Here is a 17,920-nt window from a genome sequence, read left to right as displayed (position 1 = left end):
GGCCGGGCTGTGGCTGCCCTGCCCTGCCGCTGCTTCGAGCCTTCACTACGTTGTAGCTGTGCTCGCCCTGCCTGCCCAGACCTCCGGGGGGTTCCCCGCTTGGATACATCGCGTCTGCCACCCGGGATTTGTGCTCATCCCTGCCGCTCCAGCCTGCCGTTCCAGCCTGCCGTTCCAGACTGCTGTTCCCGAGAGTCCAGCCGGACACGGGGGCCAGCTGCCCAGGGGTTCGTGAAGCCTTTGTTCCATCCGTTCCGGGACCCCAGACCACCGGTGCCGCGTGCTTCCTGAGCTCGCTCCGGAGCGCCCCCTACAGCCACGGGGAAACCATCACACCTGCCCTGCTCACCGGGAGCTGCCAGCGCCTCTGCCGGCTGTGAGCAGAACTGCACCCGAGGGGAAAGGGCCTGACAGCCGAGAAGGCTGGGACTGGGTTTGTGATTGTTTGCTGTTACTGCCATAGTTATTGTTGTTTGTTTGACTGGTTATATATATAATAGTAAAGAACTGTTATTCCTATTTCCCACATCTTTGCCTAAAAAGCCCTTGATTTCAAATTTATAATATCTCGGAGGGAAGAGGTTTGCATCTGCCATTCCAAGGGAGGTTTCTGCCTTCCTTAGCAGACACCTGTCTTTCAACCCAAGACAGGAGGACTGCTACTTGTGAGATTGGAACCATGCTTGAAAAGTTCACAGAGAACTGTCTCCTGTGGGAAGGGACCCCACGGTGTAGCAGGGGAAGGACTCCTCTTTCTGAGCACTGAAAGAAAATCTCGGGTGATGAACTGACCAAACCCCCACGTGCTGTCTCCCTGAGCTGTCGGTGGGAAGGAGGGAGGGGCTGGGGGGGAAAAGGTGTTTTTAAGGGCTTATTTTACTTTTCATTATCCTTCTCTGACTTTGTTAGTAATAAACTCGCTTTGTACTTCTAAGTTGAACCTGTTTTGCCCTTGGAGTGTTTTCTCCCAGTTCTTATCTCAATTCACGAACCCTTCATTTAATTTATTTTTCCTCTCCTCTGCCCAGCTGTAGCAGGGGACGGCGAGTGAGCGGCTTTCGTGGGTGCCTGGCATTAGGCCAGTGTCAAACCACAACAGTCTAGAAGTAGTTTCTTGCGCCTCTGCTGGCACAAACAGGATTTTGTCATCATCTCGCTCAGTTTCAGCAACTTTCTTGTGTTCAAGTTGCATGTTAACAACAGCCTTTGACTTCTTTGTCCTTGGCAAGGGCCAAACGTCAAGCATTTCTGTGGCTGGTCCGTGCCACAGGACATGACAAAACTTTACTTTTTTTAGGTTGGAAACCAAAACACAGCAAAGAAATAGAATGTGAACACTGATAGCAAGCAAAAATTCATGCCCTGTCTTTCAATTTCAAGGCAATTATCTCACTGTACCAAATTGCAGAGCAATTTGGTTAAGTAATTGACTTCTTTACATGCACACAAAATAAGAAAGAAAATGTTTCTGATACCAAAAGGCTCTAGGTGTTTGCCTGTTCTCCACTCCCCTGATTGGTGTTCAGTATTTCAGCCCTTGGCTTGGCTACCCCCATGCTCTGAGGAAGCATTACATTCTTCTAAACACAATTTTCTCCTATTTAGATTCTTAGGTACATGCTAAAATTCTAAAAAGCCAATTTGCCAGTTGTCCAGAGGGACAATGAGCCTAGAGGATTGCAGTGTTCCTCAAAGACTCTGGTAATTTCCCGAAAGAGAATGACTAAGCAAATCTGCCTTTTCATCTGCAGCCTCCAGTTAAACCACATTCAAAGTGTAAGGTTGGGAAAGCAGCATCTAGTCTTCCTTGTTTATCCACAGCAGGCTCAGCTATGCAGTGGAGCAAAGCCTCCTTTCAGAAGTCTTAAAGCAAGAATTTGGCATCAAAGCCTCCCAATTCCTGCAAGAGAGGAGATTATGACCATATGGCTTTGGAGTTGAATCAACTTCTTGGAAGATTCATCTTCCAAGATCAAGGTGAATCTTCATCTTCCAGTCCTACTTGTATTCAAACTTGCAATCTCTCTGAGATATAACATGGACAAAATTTAGGTCAAACTGACATACATAAATGAAAGTTATTCAGTGGCCCATAATATATTAATGGAGAACATCTGTAATTTTTTAAGAATGTTAAAAGAAAACCTCAAAGGCTAATTAAGCCTCTCCTCCTGAGCTCTCCGACTTCTGTTTTTTATCAGTCCCCATGCCAGATTCCTCACTCTGCACATAAATGATCTTCTTGCAAAAGAGCGGTTAACATTCTTGACACTAACTCTGAAGTATTATTTTTGAGTGAAATGTACATACTGCAACAATGAGATGACCTAAAAAATTAAAAATATTTTTTGAAAACAGCATAAAGAAAGCCTAGATATCTAGTCCTAGATACAACAGGACTGAAGACAATACAAGGGGCTGTAATGTTTTCCCATTCTGTCAGTGTGAATGCACTGTAGTGATCTAAAGACCTGCCATAGAGAGCACAGATGTGGTTACATACCCAGAGGTGAGAAACATTGATAGCACAGCTGTGAAGACTTGGCTTCTGTCTGCAGGGTGAGGAAGGGATTCAGAGCATCTCTATAAGCCTGAGTCAGGTTTCTGACAAAGTCATTAAGAACTATTAAGCAGGAAACATCTGCTGTTCTCTGAATGCCTCCCAGATCCAAGGGTAGTTTGATGAAGTGAACACCGACCACAGCATTTTACTACCTAACCGATTCAGCTGATTCAACCAGCATAGAAACAACCTTCCTCTGGTTCTTGCCTCAGCATCATTTGCATGGGGCTTTCCAAGCCCTAGGATTGCTTATTTTCCATGCCTTCCTAATTTTGCTTTCAGGTGAAAGGCTTGCCTGTGCTGTCAATCCCGCTTTCAGTCCTGTGGCCCTGGTGAGGGAAACCTGCTGCATTTTATTAGGTTCTGGTAAATCTTCCAAAGTCTGAGGATTTTTATCAACTTCTGCGCTTCATCTTGTCACTGATCTCATCCTTTTATCTTGTCCCATTCATTCTCTGAGAGAACTTCAGCCTTCAAAAGTCTCCTGATCCCACCTTTCCCTCAGCTCTGCTGCTCTCTCTGTTAAGTCCGATTTTGTTGGTTACTGATGCTGTTCACCTCAGATGCAGGGGCAAATCACACCTGAATCTCAGCAGATGAAGGACTGCTATCAGTCTCTGCCTTGCACCTTTATCCAGAAGGAAGTTCAGGAAGAAGTAGAAAGGGGTTTCTCAGAGCCCTTTCCCGAGATGATTTTGCAGATTGAATCTGCTTTAATTATGCTTGTGCATGAATTAAATATCACCGCTTCCACAAGCGCACTCTTTTCCAGGTGGATGTGGGGAGTGAGCACAGCCAATTACAGTGTGATTTACGTTGGACTGCCAAGGGAAACATCCTGTGCTCCTCCAAAGCCTTTTATTTTTCACAAGTTCTGAGATGAGTTGAATTTAAGCATAGACATGAAACCTGACAAGCACACTTTATACTTCTCAAGCACATCCTCAGAGCATCGCCACATAAATCCCCTGGCACCCTTCCAGACCATATTCCCCTTAACCCTTCCACAGCACCTTTATCTGCAACATTTGATAGACAGGTGGAGGCATCAGGGTTTGCTCACACAGACACATAATATCCATAGGAGAGTAAGATATGAACTTCAAATCAAAGGCTTTATCAGCACAGTTGTGAGATCATAGCATCAAATGGGAAGAAGTAAAAAACCTTGAGGAACTGGGAAAAGTTGAACCAGAAAGAAGCTCTGTATTGCAAGGAGACAGTCAGGCACTTGAGGTTTAACAAAACATTTACCCTGTTTTGGGGTACAAAAGATGAGTGTGTATTAAGGGGAGGAAATGTAAAGCAAAAAATGACATGATTTTGGCAAGGGAGCTGGGCTGAACCACCATCAGCTCACAGAAAATTTCCTCCGTAATGGTAGTATGAACAAATATTTACAGTGGAGCCAGAGATGCCAGTATCAGTGCACAGCAGTTGTTGCTACATTTACTTTTATGAAGCATTGAGATTCCTGGAGTATACTGCTTAAGTCTTATTGCTGCTGTGATTTTGTATGCCATATAAATTGTATCTTGGTGAAAAATTATACCTATTATTTCTGAGCAAGGGCGGAAAGGAGCACTATGAGATGAGATGCTGAGTGAACCTGGCCGTGGGATTTGCTTGGAGATTGTTTGATCACTTCCAAGCCTTCCTGGGCCAAGTAATTCATGGTCACCACCACAACCTCTCCCAACAGGTGCTTATTTATACATACAAATCATAAAATGATCATAGATATCCTTGGAAGTGTTCAAGGCCAGGGGCCATGAGCAAACTGACCTGGTGGGGGACATCCTTGCCCATGGTGAAGGGGTTGGAATGAAATGATCTCCAAAGTTACTTCAAACCCAGTCAGTTCTATGGTTCTATGTTCACTCAATGATACTATTCCTGTACACATTTACATCAAAGGAGCTTGGCATTACTCAAGCAAAAATCGTTTTTAAGAGCCAGCAGCAGAAAGGCACCCTGTTTTGCTCCCAAGCTGGATATTTTCTTGAAGACCTGTGAGCCAATTCAGCTGGAGAACACATGGAGCTGCTCTTCTTCCTGGGGGATTTCCTGGCTCGGTTTTCTTAATAACACCTCTCAGTTGTCAGTCCTTTTCTGTACCCATGCCCTTCTCCAGATTTCAGGCAGGTGAAATCCCCATACAGATAATTTTGTGGTGAAATAACTGGATATTACAGGGTTCTATATATCCCACTGAGAGCAGTGCATATGTACAGACCATCACTCATGGAAAAGTAATACAGAATTAAGAAAAATCACTATAGGAAAATAAGACCAAATTATCCCAAATTCACAGAAACACACTATCACAAGTATATCACAAGAGATAGTTTCACATCTGAAAGGGCTTTCAAATCCACATCTGAAGGGTAGTATAAAAATGTTATAGGTTACTTAATTTGGCCTTTCAAATAGTATAAATTGGCAAGTCAGCCCCAATATTAATCACGAGATAAATGTTAAGTCAACCTTAGTTCTTTTTGTTGGATTTTTCAGCCTGCAGTACCACATTTGTGACCATTTTGCTCACATCATGAGAACTGAAGTACAAAATACAACACTTCTTTGATGAAAGCTGATATTCAGAGAGAACCCAAAAATTCCCACTGCCTGTGGTGCTTTGTAACCCCCAACACCACAAGACATGGTAGGAGCTCACAACAGTGAGCCCCCCGCAGGGCTGTGCCTCCATCACACTCTGAGCCCTCATCCTTGGATTGCTTCTCCCAGAAATGCTCCTCTGCAAGATCTCACACTATTCCCTTTGAAAATTCACCAGATTGTTTTATATCTAATGATACACAGTAACAAATAAAATGCTATTTGCTTTATCCCCAGAAGGCAGCTTTTTAACTAGAGAATAATACATTATTTACAAGATTTCTTAGCGACACATTCAAACAGAAAAAGGACCCTTTGAGCACAGTGAGTCTTGGTATGAATCAACATTCTATCCATCTGTTTAATTACTCTGAGATTACAAGTGCATATGATGTTCTGCACTTTATTAATGAAAATACCCATTATTTTTCTTTTATGTGGAGCCGGGGCGTACTTGGAGGTGGTCTGCAGCTGAGCCCTTTATGCCTACAATATGACTTAGGTAAAGTATGCCCTCAAACACTTTTGGATCGTAATGGATTTAACTGCTAATGATCCTGGTCTAATCATAAAGTGACTTTGAAATACTATACATTTGAAAAAAAGGGCTAAGTTCTTCAGGAAACAGGCTTTGGGCATAGTCAAGTGATAGGGAGGAACGTGTCTGGCTGAGAACAGCACTTTGAAGTTGCTCCCATCTGGATAATGAACAATTAAAGAACAAATGAGTTAAACCTAGTTAAATGCATAGATGTGCCCTGAGCACCCTTCATCTGTGGAGCACCCACAGAATTTCAAAAGAGAGGAAGTACCTCTGTGCAAAGGAGCATTAGATACCAGATCTGCATGCCCCCAACTGCTGACAGTGCTCAGAAAAGCTTGTGTGACCATGCAACCAAAATGATGTGTGATCCAACAAGCTCAGTTCCACATGGATGACATGCATGAGATTTGTAGCCCTGGGTTAAGAGATGCATCGTTTGTAGTTAGGAAAAAAGGCACCTAAAGACTTATCTAAGACTCATGGGTGCTATCTGGGAAATATCACAACATCTGGTACAAAGGAAGAAAGTCGTTGTCTTATCCCTCAACACCACAACTTATTTTCTAGGTGGTGCTGCAGAGAAGGGACCAGGTACATTCTCCGGCCCCTAAATTTAACTGCTGTGTTAATTCTTATCTCCCTTTCAAGGCTGTCACCAATGTGGTAATTGTTGTTGCACCCTTTTTCTGCACCCAGCTCTACATCTGCATGATGGCAGTGCTAAGAGCTTTTGAGCTTCTCCTTCCATCTCACACAGATAGGACAGATCCATACTTCATGCCCCTCGGAGAGATCAGGGAAAGAATTTCCATTTGGGAAACTCCTCCCTGAGTTACACAACCCTTGATGGAGCAACTGATGCAGCACCCTGAAGAGATAACAGATAATTAATTACAGTGGAGAAAAGACAGACTCCTCAGACATCTGGGCTTTTCCTTTTTAAAATCAAGGGAATGTCAGTAAATAAATAAACATGGAGGAACTGAGGACAGAAAAGGCAAATAATGCCTGCTGATCCCCTGGAGCTAAGGGATTCCCCAATCACCTGCAGAAACACCATCAGAGAGAAAAGCACAAACAGGAACTGAAAGATATTTAGCTCAAGAGGAATTAGATGCAAACTACTGGGATTCCAATTTGAAAAGCCTCCCCTGAGAAAGGATACCAAAGGCTAAATCCTCTTTTTTCAATCTGACAACCCAAACTGGGATTCCAATGTGGGAGTATGTCCAGAAAAACACCACTTAGATCACCAGAGGAGCAGCAAAAGCCTCCAACATCCATTTTTTAGCTCTGGACATGACTGTGTTGCTGTGAGCAGCAGGGGATGCATAAGGAGGTGGCATAATGCTTGTTTGCAGAACTTTTATGGTTAACTGACATTACTGCAGAGGTCTCCAGAGAGTCTCTGGTACCACTGGATGGCTAAGCCGTGTAAAGCTGTCTAATGCTGCATCCTGTGTGGTACCCAAAAGGGGGCCATATTTCTGACAGAGACTCCAGCAAAGAAGTAATGGACATAAATATAAATGTGTTAAATCTGAGCAAAAACAGTTGTAACCAATCCTTCTTCAACTGGTATGATTGTCTTACACATTGCATATTTCCTTTAATTTCCACATTCTTTGGGTTTGACACTGGCTAGAAGCCAGGCACTGACAAAAAAACCCCATTTATTCATTCTCCTCTGCTATAGTTGGCAGAGGAGGGGGAAAGAAAATCAAACCAAAAGGCTCATGGGGTGAGATAAGGATTAGGGGGAAAACATTCTAAGGCAAAACAGGTTCAAAACTTAAACAGTATAAAGAAAATTTATTAACAGAATTAAAAGATGATAATGAGAACTAAAAGAAACCTTTTAGAACACTTTTCCTTCCTAGTCCCTCCCTTTTTCCCACTGACTGCACAAGGAGACAAAAACATGGGGTTTTGGTCAGTCTTTCACATCCTAAAAATCTTCCTTCAGTATGCTTAAGGAAAGGAGTTTCTTTCTTCTGCCGTGCCATGGGATCCTTCCCACGGAAGATAGTTCTCTGCAAACTTTTCCAGCGTGGCTTTTTAACTTTAATGAATAGCAGCCCGCCCAACCTGCTGTAACATGAGTCCCTCCCATGAACAGTGCAGTCTTCCCAAAACTACACATTGTGGGCCATTTTAGTTCATAAGGTTTAGTCTTTTAAGGAGAAGCTGTTCTAGTTTGGAAGCAAAGGCTCTCTTTCTCTATATCTAAAAACAAGGGTCTTCTCTCTCTGTTCAAGTTCCTCACTAGATTACAGCTTTTCAGCATCCACGGGCTCCAGCGTGAGTACTGTTCCTCACAGGCTGCGCGTGAATCTCTGCATCTCCCCCATGCACTTAAGGAATTACAGAGAAACAATTTGTCGTATCATAGTCCTCACCATGGCTTGCAGAAGAATCTCAGCTCCGATGCCTGAAGCACTTCTTCCTCCTCTCTCCTTTCACTGACTTCAATGCCGCCATGTTGGTTCTCCTCATGTCCTTTTCTTTTTCTCTGAAGAAAATTGTTGTCCATAGGTATTATTGTTTTCAAGTTGTATCAACTGAAAAATTCTTACAGAGCTTCGCTGCACTGAAAAGGTTGATCTTGTCTGTGTTCTGTGTCGGGGAATTGTTTACCATGTTTTTGTGGCTGGCCACGTGCTCCCTGTCAGCACTACACAGGCGGCCTCAGCCACGCCGCTCCCGGCCTCGGGAGGGCTTCTGCCTTGGGAGGGCCCTCGCCCCCTCCACCCCCCCGGCCCCGAGAGGGCTCCAGCCGTGTGCTTTCGGCCGCACTGCCCCGGCTGCATGGGCGCTCCCGGCGCTGGTCCCGGCCACATGGTCTCGGCTGCATAGCTGCTTGCGGCATTGGGATAGCTGCTCCAGCAGCACAGCCACAGCCCCGTGCCAGAAAGGGCCTCAGTGGCCGTGCCGGGAAGGGTCCCGGGGGCCCCCTTGCCACCCCTCACCACCCTTCAGAAGGGAGGAAGAAAGAGAAGTTTTCATAATTTTTTCTGTTTCTTAAATATGTCATCACAGAGACGTTATCAACTCTTCTAATTGGGCTATCAACCTGCCTATCATCAGAGCCTTCAGCGATTGGCTCTGTGCAGGACATAATAGAAGCTTCGAGCAGCTTTCTGCTGCCCACTAAAAACTAGACTGTTTTTAAACTAACACATTCATTTTGAGACAAGCTAAATCCCTAAGGGACCATCAAAGCATCTCATTTAAGAAATATCAACATATACAAAGGGGAGCTTTCCTTTCAACCAGAAAGACCAGCTGCAGAAGCTCACAAAGGGGTTTTTCCTGTTTTTTTATTCTCTCTGTTTAGCTCATCTATCCAGGGAAGTAACAGGATGTGAAGACAAACTGCAGTAGAAGAGGAATGTTGGTAATGATTTCTCTTTCAACTGCTTGCTCAGCTTTACCTTTGCTAGGAAGGATTACCTGTTACTGACAAAAGGTATCATCTTCACTCAGATTAATTGCACTCAAATTAATTACTGGCATGGACCAAGGCTGGCTAAGTGTAACATTCTTTCAGCATGTTAAATCTAAAAAGTTTTAAGCAGAACTTGCTGTAATAGGACAGCACATTGTTCGTCCAGTTAGATATAGAATTTCTGACTCCATTACTCACATCTAAATAATGCTTTTAATGTGATCTGAACCATGATGCTTGGGTTTTCAAGCCTTTTCTTTCTCATTACATCTTCTCCCTTTATGTCTGCTTTTCCTACTTTCCAACATGGTTTATCACAGCACGTTGCCCCAAGCTTTATTAGGTGACTTGTGGCAGCCCATTTCCCAGCTAAGAGCCCTGCTAAGAGCCCTGCAGGAGCAGTGTTCTGTGCTGCTGAAATTCCATCCCCCTAAAATATGCCACTTTTATGATTATATTTCCCCACAGCTCATGGTGAGTGCCTCGCACTCTATAAAACACTGTAACACCACTGACTTCACCCAAGGCCCAGCAGCAGGCGCATGTTGAGGATCGAAGCCAGCCTCAACAGTCCTGTTTAAGATTTTGCTGACACAATGAGGACAACAAACCTCTCCATCTACCAAAGCCTCCAAGAAAATTCATGTATGCTGTGCTGGTGCAGCCATCAGGTGACACAGCCTTATGGAAGATGGCGCTGGTGCCACTCCAAAAGGGAGAGGAGCACAATTCTGCCACCAAGATTTCATGACAGTATTGTTGAAATTAGCATTAGCTTCACCACCTGTAAATTTTCACTAGGTTCAGCACCTGCCTCATTAGCTATGAAAGAATATGAGAAGTGGAGATGAGAAACTAAAAGAACATTAAACATTTCACTCTATCCATACCCAAACTCAGCACTCAGCAATGTTTGCAAGTGTTCATATGCCACCAGCCCAAGGGACTGCCCCGAGTCAAAGTGCTGAAGGAATTACTCCCCCTTCCCAGCAAGGCTTTACCTGGAGATCAGAGGAGCAGAGACAAGGAATCGGGTTTCCTCACCTCTAGCTGCAATCTGCTTTGAGAGGCAAAGCACTCCTGAGCCTGGCCAAAGCTCTTTACAGGCTAAACCAGGTGTCCTGAGCTTAAAAGAAATGCTCATTGATGGGTATATAAAGAGTTTTCTTTTATTAGAACTTAGCTTGATTCTTGATAGGATTTCAAAACCAAGAGTTTGGGATCACAGTAAGCAGAACAACTTTGCATACAGGGAGCTTATAAATGTCAATGATTTCTCACATAGCCACAGGGCAAGACACAATGATTATACCAAACAGCTTGGCATTTTCTTTCATCTCTTCTATCTTAATAAACCAATAATGTGAAATGCAAAAAGTCCAGATGGCCCTTGTCAGACACTCTGAGGGGTCCCTGTCTCTGGCTACATCCAGGCCAGCCTTACCATCGGGGGATGACCACAACATGACATTGTGACTGGTCTGCAGAGCCCCAGACTACAAATGCAACCACTGGGCACTCCTGTTCATGGTTCTGAGCAAAACCCAGACACTCACAGTTCCTCTTAGGACCAATCCTGGAGACTGATCAGTCATAATCAAGGCTGTTATCTTTATGCAGGGCTTACTTAGGCAAAGCTCTGTTACATACCTCATGTGCCAAACTGGGGTGTCCCACAACTGGAACCCAGGAGAAGACATCCATGGGCCTGAAGGAAGACAGCAGGATCTGCTTCACAAGCCCCATGATCCCACATGAGCCTCTTCCTTTGAGCTGCCACCACAAGTCCAAATAAACACCAAGCCCCACAATGCCCAATCAATATGTGATCAATTGTGCCCAGCACAATTCAGTTGCTTTGTGCAAACATGTAGCCCCCGTTACCAAAAGTTCTGTCAATATGCTGGCAAGCAGCAAGAAAGTTAAATTAGTTCAGTTCATACATATTTAAGGACCATGACCTGCATTATCAAGCTCAGGCTTCAAATATTTGTAATGGCACAATTAGCCTCAGGCATGTTATCTCACCAGTATTAGCAACGGTATGTATTTATTTACAAATCACACGGGGGGATTTAAATGTTGCTGTCACTGTTGTCAGGGAAACAAACTACTTCTAAATTTTTAATTTTTTAATTTAAAATGCTGTATTCTAAGCAGGGATAGTCATTAAAATTGTATGAGGAAAAAGGGAAAACAAAATCTGGTGTATCTACGTATGGTAGAATTGATGTACACTGTAATTACAGCAGGTTACGGGGGGAAAAAATGTAGCTTTCGTGCAAGTGTATTTATGAATGTTTCTGCACATTACTTATGATTACTGTTGCTTAAGAAGAAAAAATAAGTTATTGTGCATGTGTAAATTCTTGTCAAAAATTATACACTGAAATACATAATTTATCTTGTGTACTGCAATTTTTATTTAAATAATAATATCACCATAAAAATGGTTGCTCAGTAGAGACAGACTTACAATTATATAAATGGTAATTTATGTAGTAATATTTAATAACTAATATTCTAATTTAGTATTTTCACAAAATTGGTGGTACAGGGAACACTGCCTCCTTGAGCAAATATCTTCTAAAACTCCCAGAGATGGACTATCATATCTGTTGGGAAAATTGCTGCAATGCCTTGTCAAGGAATTTCTGTAGAAGCAAAAACAGGCAAGACTAAGAGGAAAACAACATACTCTGAATAACGTAAGGTAAGACAGCCAGTCTCCAGCCTTACAGACCCTAGAATTACTTGTAATCCGTGTTTCATTGAGCAAGAGACAATACATATAAATCTTTTTTGAGCCTGCTCTTCCAAAAACCTAGATGCCTAAAGATTTACCATCCTTTGCAAATTCAGACTCACTGCCACATTCTCTCCACTTTCCGTCTCCCTGTACTAAATCAATCCAGAGTTTGTTTTTCAAACTAATGTGTGATCTGTGTAGCCAGAAAATGATGTTGTGTTCCTAGTCCATATCCGAGCAGTGAGAGAAAAGTGGCAAATCGCAGTGCAGAGCCGGGAGCAGAGGTGTGCAGCACTTGTCCCAGGGCTGCCTGCACCCTCGGGGTGCTCCTCACCATCTGGCCATGACGCTTCTTTCGATGGCATGCAGGGAAGGAGCATTTGGCAACAGAGTCAGAAGGAAAGCTTGTTTTTCTGCTTTTCCTGACCTTGTTTGTGTTACCTGAGCTAAAGGCTAGCAAGGAGGGCTCTCTGGGTTACCCTGCATGGCTGCAGAAATCCTGGCTTTGATTTCTCAAATACGCAAACTATCTGTCAACAGCTCCTGCACTGGGAGCATGGGCAGGAGGATGCCTTGGAGCCTTTCACTGCTCCTGTGTCCTGGCATGGTCCTCTGTAACATTGATGTGCCCTTACCCAGCCCTGTGCCTGAGCTGGTCTCATGTATACATGGCTGCTAGGGGACATGCCCAGAGCTGGGAGATGTGCAGGAGAGCTTGGCTAAACCCAAGAGCCCTCCTGCAGCCAGCCACTCCAGACCAGTCTGCCCAGTCCACTCCAGGCCCCTGTGGTGCCACTAGCACCATCCCACTGCAGCTGCACTGAGATTAGAGAACTGGAGGAATATTTTACAATCAGCAGTTGGGTTTGGCCTATGGCCTGTTAACATGGGATACAATTCTGCTGGTTTCCACTCCCAGGCCCTTTATTATTTTTCCTTTTTACGGCTGTGAATTTGTTTGGTTTTCTCTCAAGTCTGTCCCTGAATAAAAGACCTAACAATATCAGTCCTTGGACATTTTTTGTGATGGGATTAGTAAATCACCGTAATCTACAGCATTAGCTGTAGATTTAACTCCTTGGTGTGTCAATAAGTTTCCAGCTTCAGTGACTTCCACTTGATAAGAGTTGGAAAACCCTTGACATTTTGCACCAAGGGGTTAATTTGAAAAGGGACCAGAGTTCAGTTTCAGTTACAAGCTTAGGTTTAATAATAAGGGAATGAAAAATTTAGGTTACCTAGAGACCAACCAGTATAAAATTGCCCTTGAAGGTGTAATTCTGTGTGAAGGTGAAAACGGAGGGTTTACGTCATAAAGCTGGAGGAAGAGAGAGCAACAACAACAACAAAAAAGAGTACTTCAGCTTCCTTTTCTTTCCCCCACATCTCTGCAATATGTAAGGGAACAGTAATCAAATTGCACAAGGCAGTGAAAAAGGATCAAAATGACACATGCTTTTAATCAACAAAACAAATGCAACTGACAAGTGATTTACTTTAAAAAGGGCTTGAACAAAGGAACCAGAGAAATGGAACATCATTGGTAACATGCAGAGAAACCACAGAGCAGCTCCTTCATCATGACTTGTGGGAAGTGGTAGGAAGTAAGCAGTGAGTCCTGAGTTTCATCAAGCAGGATAACCTGGGGAAGGAGTGTTAGACTTGGCTCTTGAGGTGCCCAAGTGGCACCATCACCTTTCTTGGTCCCCTTTTGCCTCTGTCATCCTGCCACCACTAGTTTCTTGCCTTTTGAATGGGTATCTGCCAAGGGAAGAGAAGCATCTACTTGAACGGTGAATACTGGCCAAAATACAGACAAATCAAAGCCTCACAAAACAAATCCGTTATTGTAAGTTCAATGTATCTTGTCCTGGTTTTGGCTGGGATAGAGTTACTTTGCTTCCTACAGCCTGGTACAGTGCTATGTTTTGGATTTAGGATGAGAAAATGTTGGTAACACGCCGATTAGCTGATGCTAAGCAGTGTTTACACTAAGGCAAGGACTTTTCTGCTTCTCAAACCACACCACCATGGAAGAGGCTGGGAGGGTGTAGTGGTTTGGTCCAAAACACTCATTACTGTTTATCTTCTGTGAGATAAGAATTAGGAGAAATGCAAAGCAGGCACCAAACTTGAAAGAATATAAACAAGTTTATTAACAGACCTAAAAGAAGAAAAAAAAAAATTATACCACACCTTCAGAACTCTCCCCCTCCCCCCACCTTCCTCCCTTCTCCCACTGACAATGTAAAAAGACAACCCTTAAGATGTTCAGTCTGTTTACCACTTCCATAATTGCTGACTTCGGTGGGGGAAAACATGCAGACAATCAATGTGATTGATAAAGCAAGCTTTGTTTATTAGCAATACAGAGGCACTTACATAGTATCAGTATATACGCTTGTCAGTTCTTGATTGGTTTAAGCTTACAAAAGCGCATTCTTACTTCTACATAATTGGGTTAGATAAAAGACTACATTTGGCAAGCTTCTATTATTTATGTTTTGACTTGAGAGATCAAAGATCTTCCTCCCTTCTCATGGTCAGTACATTTTATCAGCACAGGACTGTACCGCCTTAAAACTCCCTTTTGGTTCTCAGGCCTGTTTCTCACACAGGCATTTTCTCATGGAGGCATTTTCTTGTGCAGGCTTTTGCTTGTACAGTTCTTTTATTGATCTGTACCCTTTATCAATAATCCATGTCCCTGATCCTCTAACCATTCTCCAACACATAATAACCTTGTTCAGTCCATTTAGAAAAAGAAGTCTCTTCTTGCTCGTGCTATGAAAACATTATCACAACGAGACAGCCGCCCACTTCCAAATATTGTTCAGTCCATTTAGGAAGAGGAGTCTCTCTGCTCGCATGTGAGTCCCTTCCCCCGACTTGCAGCTTTTCCCACAACTGCTTTCAAGGGTCCACTCTTGAAGTTTTTTGGGGTACAATTTTAAGGTTGAGCCGTTCAGAAACAAAAACAGAGGCCCTTCTCCTTCCCTGGGAACAAAGGGTCTTCCTCATCTTTAGGACTATCTCTGGGAGCATCCCTAGGAACTGAGGTTTTCTCCTTTCCCATTTGGAGCAAAAGTCCTCATCTGGTCCATCTCTCCCTGTCCAAACTTCTCATGAAATTTCAGCTGCGTCAGCATCTGCCTATCTCAGCGCAGGTGCTTTTGCTTACGAGTTGAACACTCCACCCCCCATATCTTCATGAAATTACAACGGGATACTCTGATACATCATAGCTTTACAACAGAATTTCAGCTTTAAGCATCTCCTCTTTCTCTTCCCTCAGGTTGTCAGCTCTTCAGAGCAATAAAAGGGTGAATCTCACCTCGGCCTTGCAGCTTTGCAGCTGGAATGTTGAATGTTGCTTATCGCAGTGGAGAGGGGGGAGAGCCAAGCCACTCCGGCTGCCCACGGCAAAGCGGGGGGGGGGGGCGGGGGGGGGGGGGGGTGTTGTGTGTGTTCCATGGATGGAACAGGTCCATCGACTCCAGGATGGCCGTGGCCCACTGGCCCCCGCACGGGGCCCGCAGCCACCTGTCCCAGCACCGGAATCGAGAGAGAGAAGATGCCATTTCTCCCATTTGTTGCCTAAGAGATGGTAATGAGGATACTTAAGAGAGACAGAAGTGGCCAAGATGGGGGGAAGGGGTGCAGCTGGCTGCCGTCTCTTAGCTGGGGGGGCTTTCTCTTGGGAAGGGCAGAGATGCCATGAGATTTTGGAAGGGGGTGATGGCCTGGGCTCAGCTCCTCTCTAACTCTCAGGACTGGAGGTGAGATGGTGCTGCTGTTGCTGTGGGGAGAATTCACTGCCACCGCAGAGTTCCATCCTTTACTGCTACCGTGAGTGAGGCTTTGCTCATAAAAGTAGCAATTGCTTTTGGGACCTTTTCAACACCTGACCTCACTGGGAAGGACCCTCACCATCTACTCAGGTGTCTCAGGGGGAAACCTGGGACTCCGACCCCCTCCCTCCCTCCCTCCCTCCAGAGGGAGGGAGCATCTCCCAGCTGTTTGTGGGAGCCCAGCTAGTGCTGCCCAGCCCTGCTGGTTTTTTTCTGCCACTGCTTCAGGTTTTTTGCTTCACTTTAACCCGACACTCCATGTCCACCTGACCCTCGCAGCTCCTGATACGTCTTCTGAGATTTTGCTCCACTTCGTTTGCCACCCTGGGGCACCTGCCATCTCTGCTGTTCCAGCCTGCTGCTCCGAAGTCCCTGCTATAGTCTATCTCACCATCTGGATTGGCACCAGGACCAGCTGCCCCCCACGCCATGAGTTTGCAAAAGAAGCCCCTTTTCTCTTTCTCCCGCTGGTGCATCCGCCATTACTCATGTGGAGATGCGGCCAAGCTCGTGCCACAGTGCCCCCTGCAGCCGCGGGGGAATCATCACACCTGCCCTGCCTAACCTGGATCCACCGTCACCCCTGCCGGCTGTGAGCAGAACTGCACCGAAGGGGAAAGGGCCTGAGGCCGAAAGAAGGCTGCTGTTGGGTTCCTGGTTTTGTTTGTTGTTGCTGCTGTTGGGGGTTGTTTGTTTGCCTTGTTATACATATATGTATTAGTAAAGAACTGTTACTCATTTTCCCATATCTTTGCCTGAAAGCCCCTTAATTTCAAAGTTATAATAATTTGGAGGGAAAGGGGTCACATTTTCCATTCCAAGGGAGCCTCCTGCCTTCCTTGGAAGACACCTATCCTTTAAACCAGGACAGATGCTGACCAAGAAATTTCTAGCAGAGAGCTCTGTGCAGCCTTAATAACCACAGCCCAAGCCTTCATGCCTGGATAATAAATCACTTAACCCAAGAGAGTCCTGTTGTCTCTGATTTTCCAGAGTATCATCAAGGCAGTCTCATTTACCAGCCTTATCAAAGGTAATTCAACAGTCTTCATAATGGTATAGTTAAAATTATTCTGTGCCTTTTGTCCTGCAGTATGCAGGATGCCAGATGAATGTTAATAAACAGGCCAAAACTTGCCCTGTAAAATCTCATTATGCTTTTAAAAGCTAGATTACTCCATATGACTTTTAAATTCCACCCTTGATTTAATTCACACAGAATGAAATACATGTTGTCAGTACATCCAGCGGAGTCCCAGTCCCCTAAAACCCTGTTCCACCACTACAAGAGAACAGGGGTAGTGAAATCCCCTTGCATATGAGATGAGCTGTGCTGAGAGATGCTCTCATTTGCTGATAGACTTGACAAATTGGAGCAATTCTGGTTCCATTCAGTAAATAATGTTATGCAAATGTTAAATTACCATAGATTAAGAAGTTTGTGATACATTTGGTTTTTGAACAAGCACTTGGTTTTGTTTTTCTTGTTTGGTTTGGGTTGGTTTCTTTTTAATTTTCTTGCAACTTTTTTTGCATACTTCCCTTCTCTGTTGCCTTTCCTAACAACACCTAGTGCTACTCACCCAATAGATACAGCCAGAATCTGGCATGTAATTTAGATGTTAAGAGGTAACTTCACCTGGGCACATAAACCTGAGCACCTGCTTATGAAAGCAGGTGCCAGAATCAATACGCTCAAGCAGCTTGGAAGCTTGTCCAAAGTTCTGATTTCACACACTGCTGAGCAACCTTTCTGTGTTGGAGCACAGAGGGTGTCTGCGGTACCTCCTGGAAGCACTTGCTTCCCAGAACTGGCGTTTTCTTTTATCCACACTGCATTAATGAACACTCCCAAGCTCAGAACAAGACAGATCTGAACACAGGACAGACTGAGATATATAACTAATTGTTCACAATCTCTTATGGTAATCTTTCAGAGGGCTCCACTGCCTCTGCATTGTCCAGCACTATTCTCCTGTTGCTCAGCTACTAAAATAATAAGAATTTGAGGCGTTTATGGATAAAAATGTGCCATGGTTTGTTTTTTCAGCAGTAGACCATTGCCTTCTCTCCTGTTGAACTCAGTGAGAAAAACGGGTGATTTCATACATACATCATTAGTTTCCATAGAACAATTCTTGAAGCT

The 17,920-nt window shown here is 44.2% G+C and overlaps 1 long non-coding RNA gene across 1 annotated transcript; it reads left to right on the top strand.

Moving 5' to 3' along the window:
* The first annotated feature begins 6,679 nt into the window (after window positions 1-6,679).
* On the top strand, window positions 6,680-16,453 carry LOC125324238. Its single transcript, XR_007202884.1, has 3 exons — window positions 6,680-9,195; window positions 11,707-11,887; window positions 16,003-16,453. It is a non-coding gene; the product is annotated as an uncharacterized LOC125324238 (long non-coding RNA).
* The last annotated feature ends 1,467 nt before the right edge of the window (window positions 16,454-17,920 follow it).

The sequence above is a fragment of the Corvus hawaiiensis genome, chromosome 3 (genome assembly GCF_020740725.1).
Source record: "Corvus hawaiiensis isolate bCorHaw1 chromosome 3, bCorHaw1.pri.cur, whole genome shotgun sequence".
Lineage (NCBI taxonomy): Eukaryota > Metazoa > Chordata > Aves > Passeriformes > Corvidae > Corvus > Corvus hawaiiensis.
This window is presented reverse-complemented; position numbering and strand designations above follow the sequence as displayed.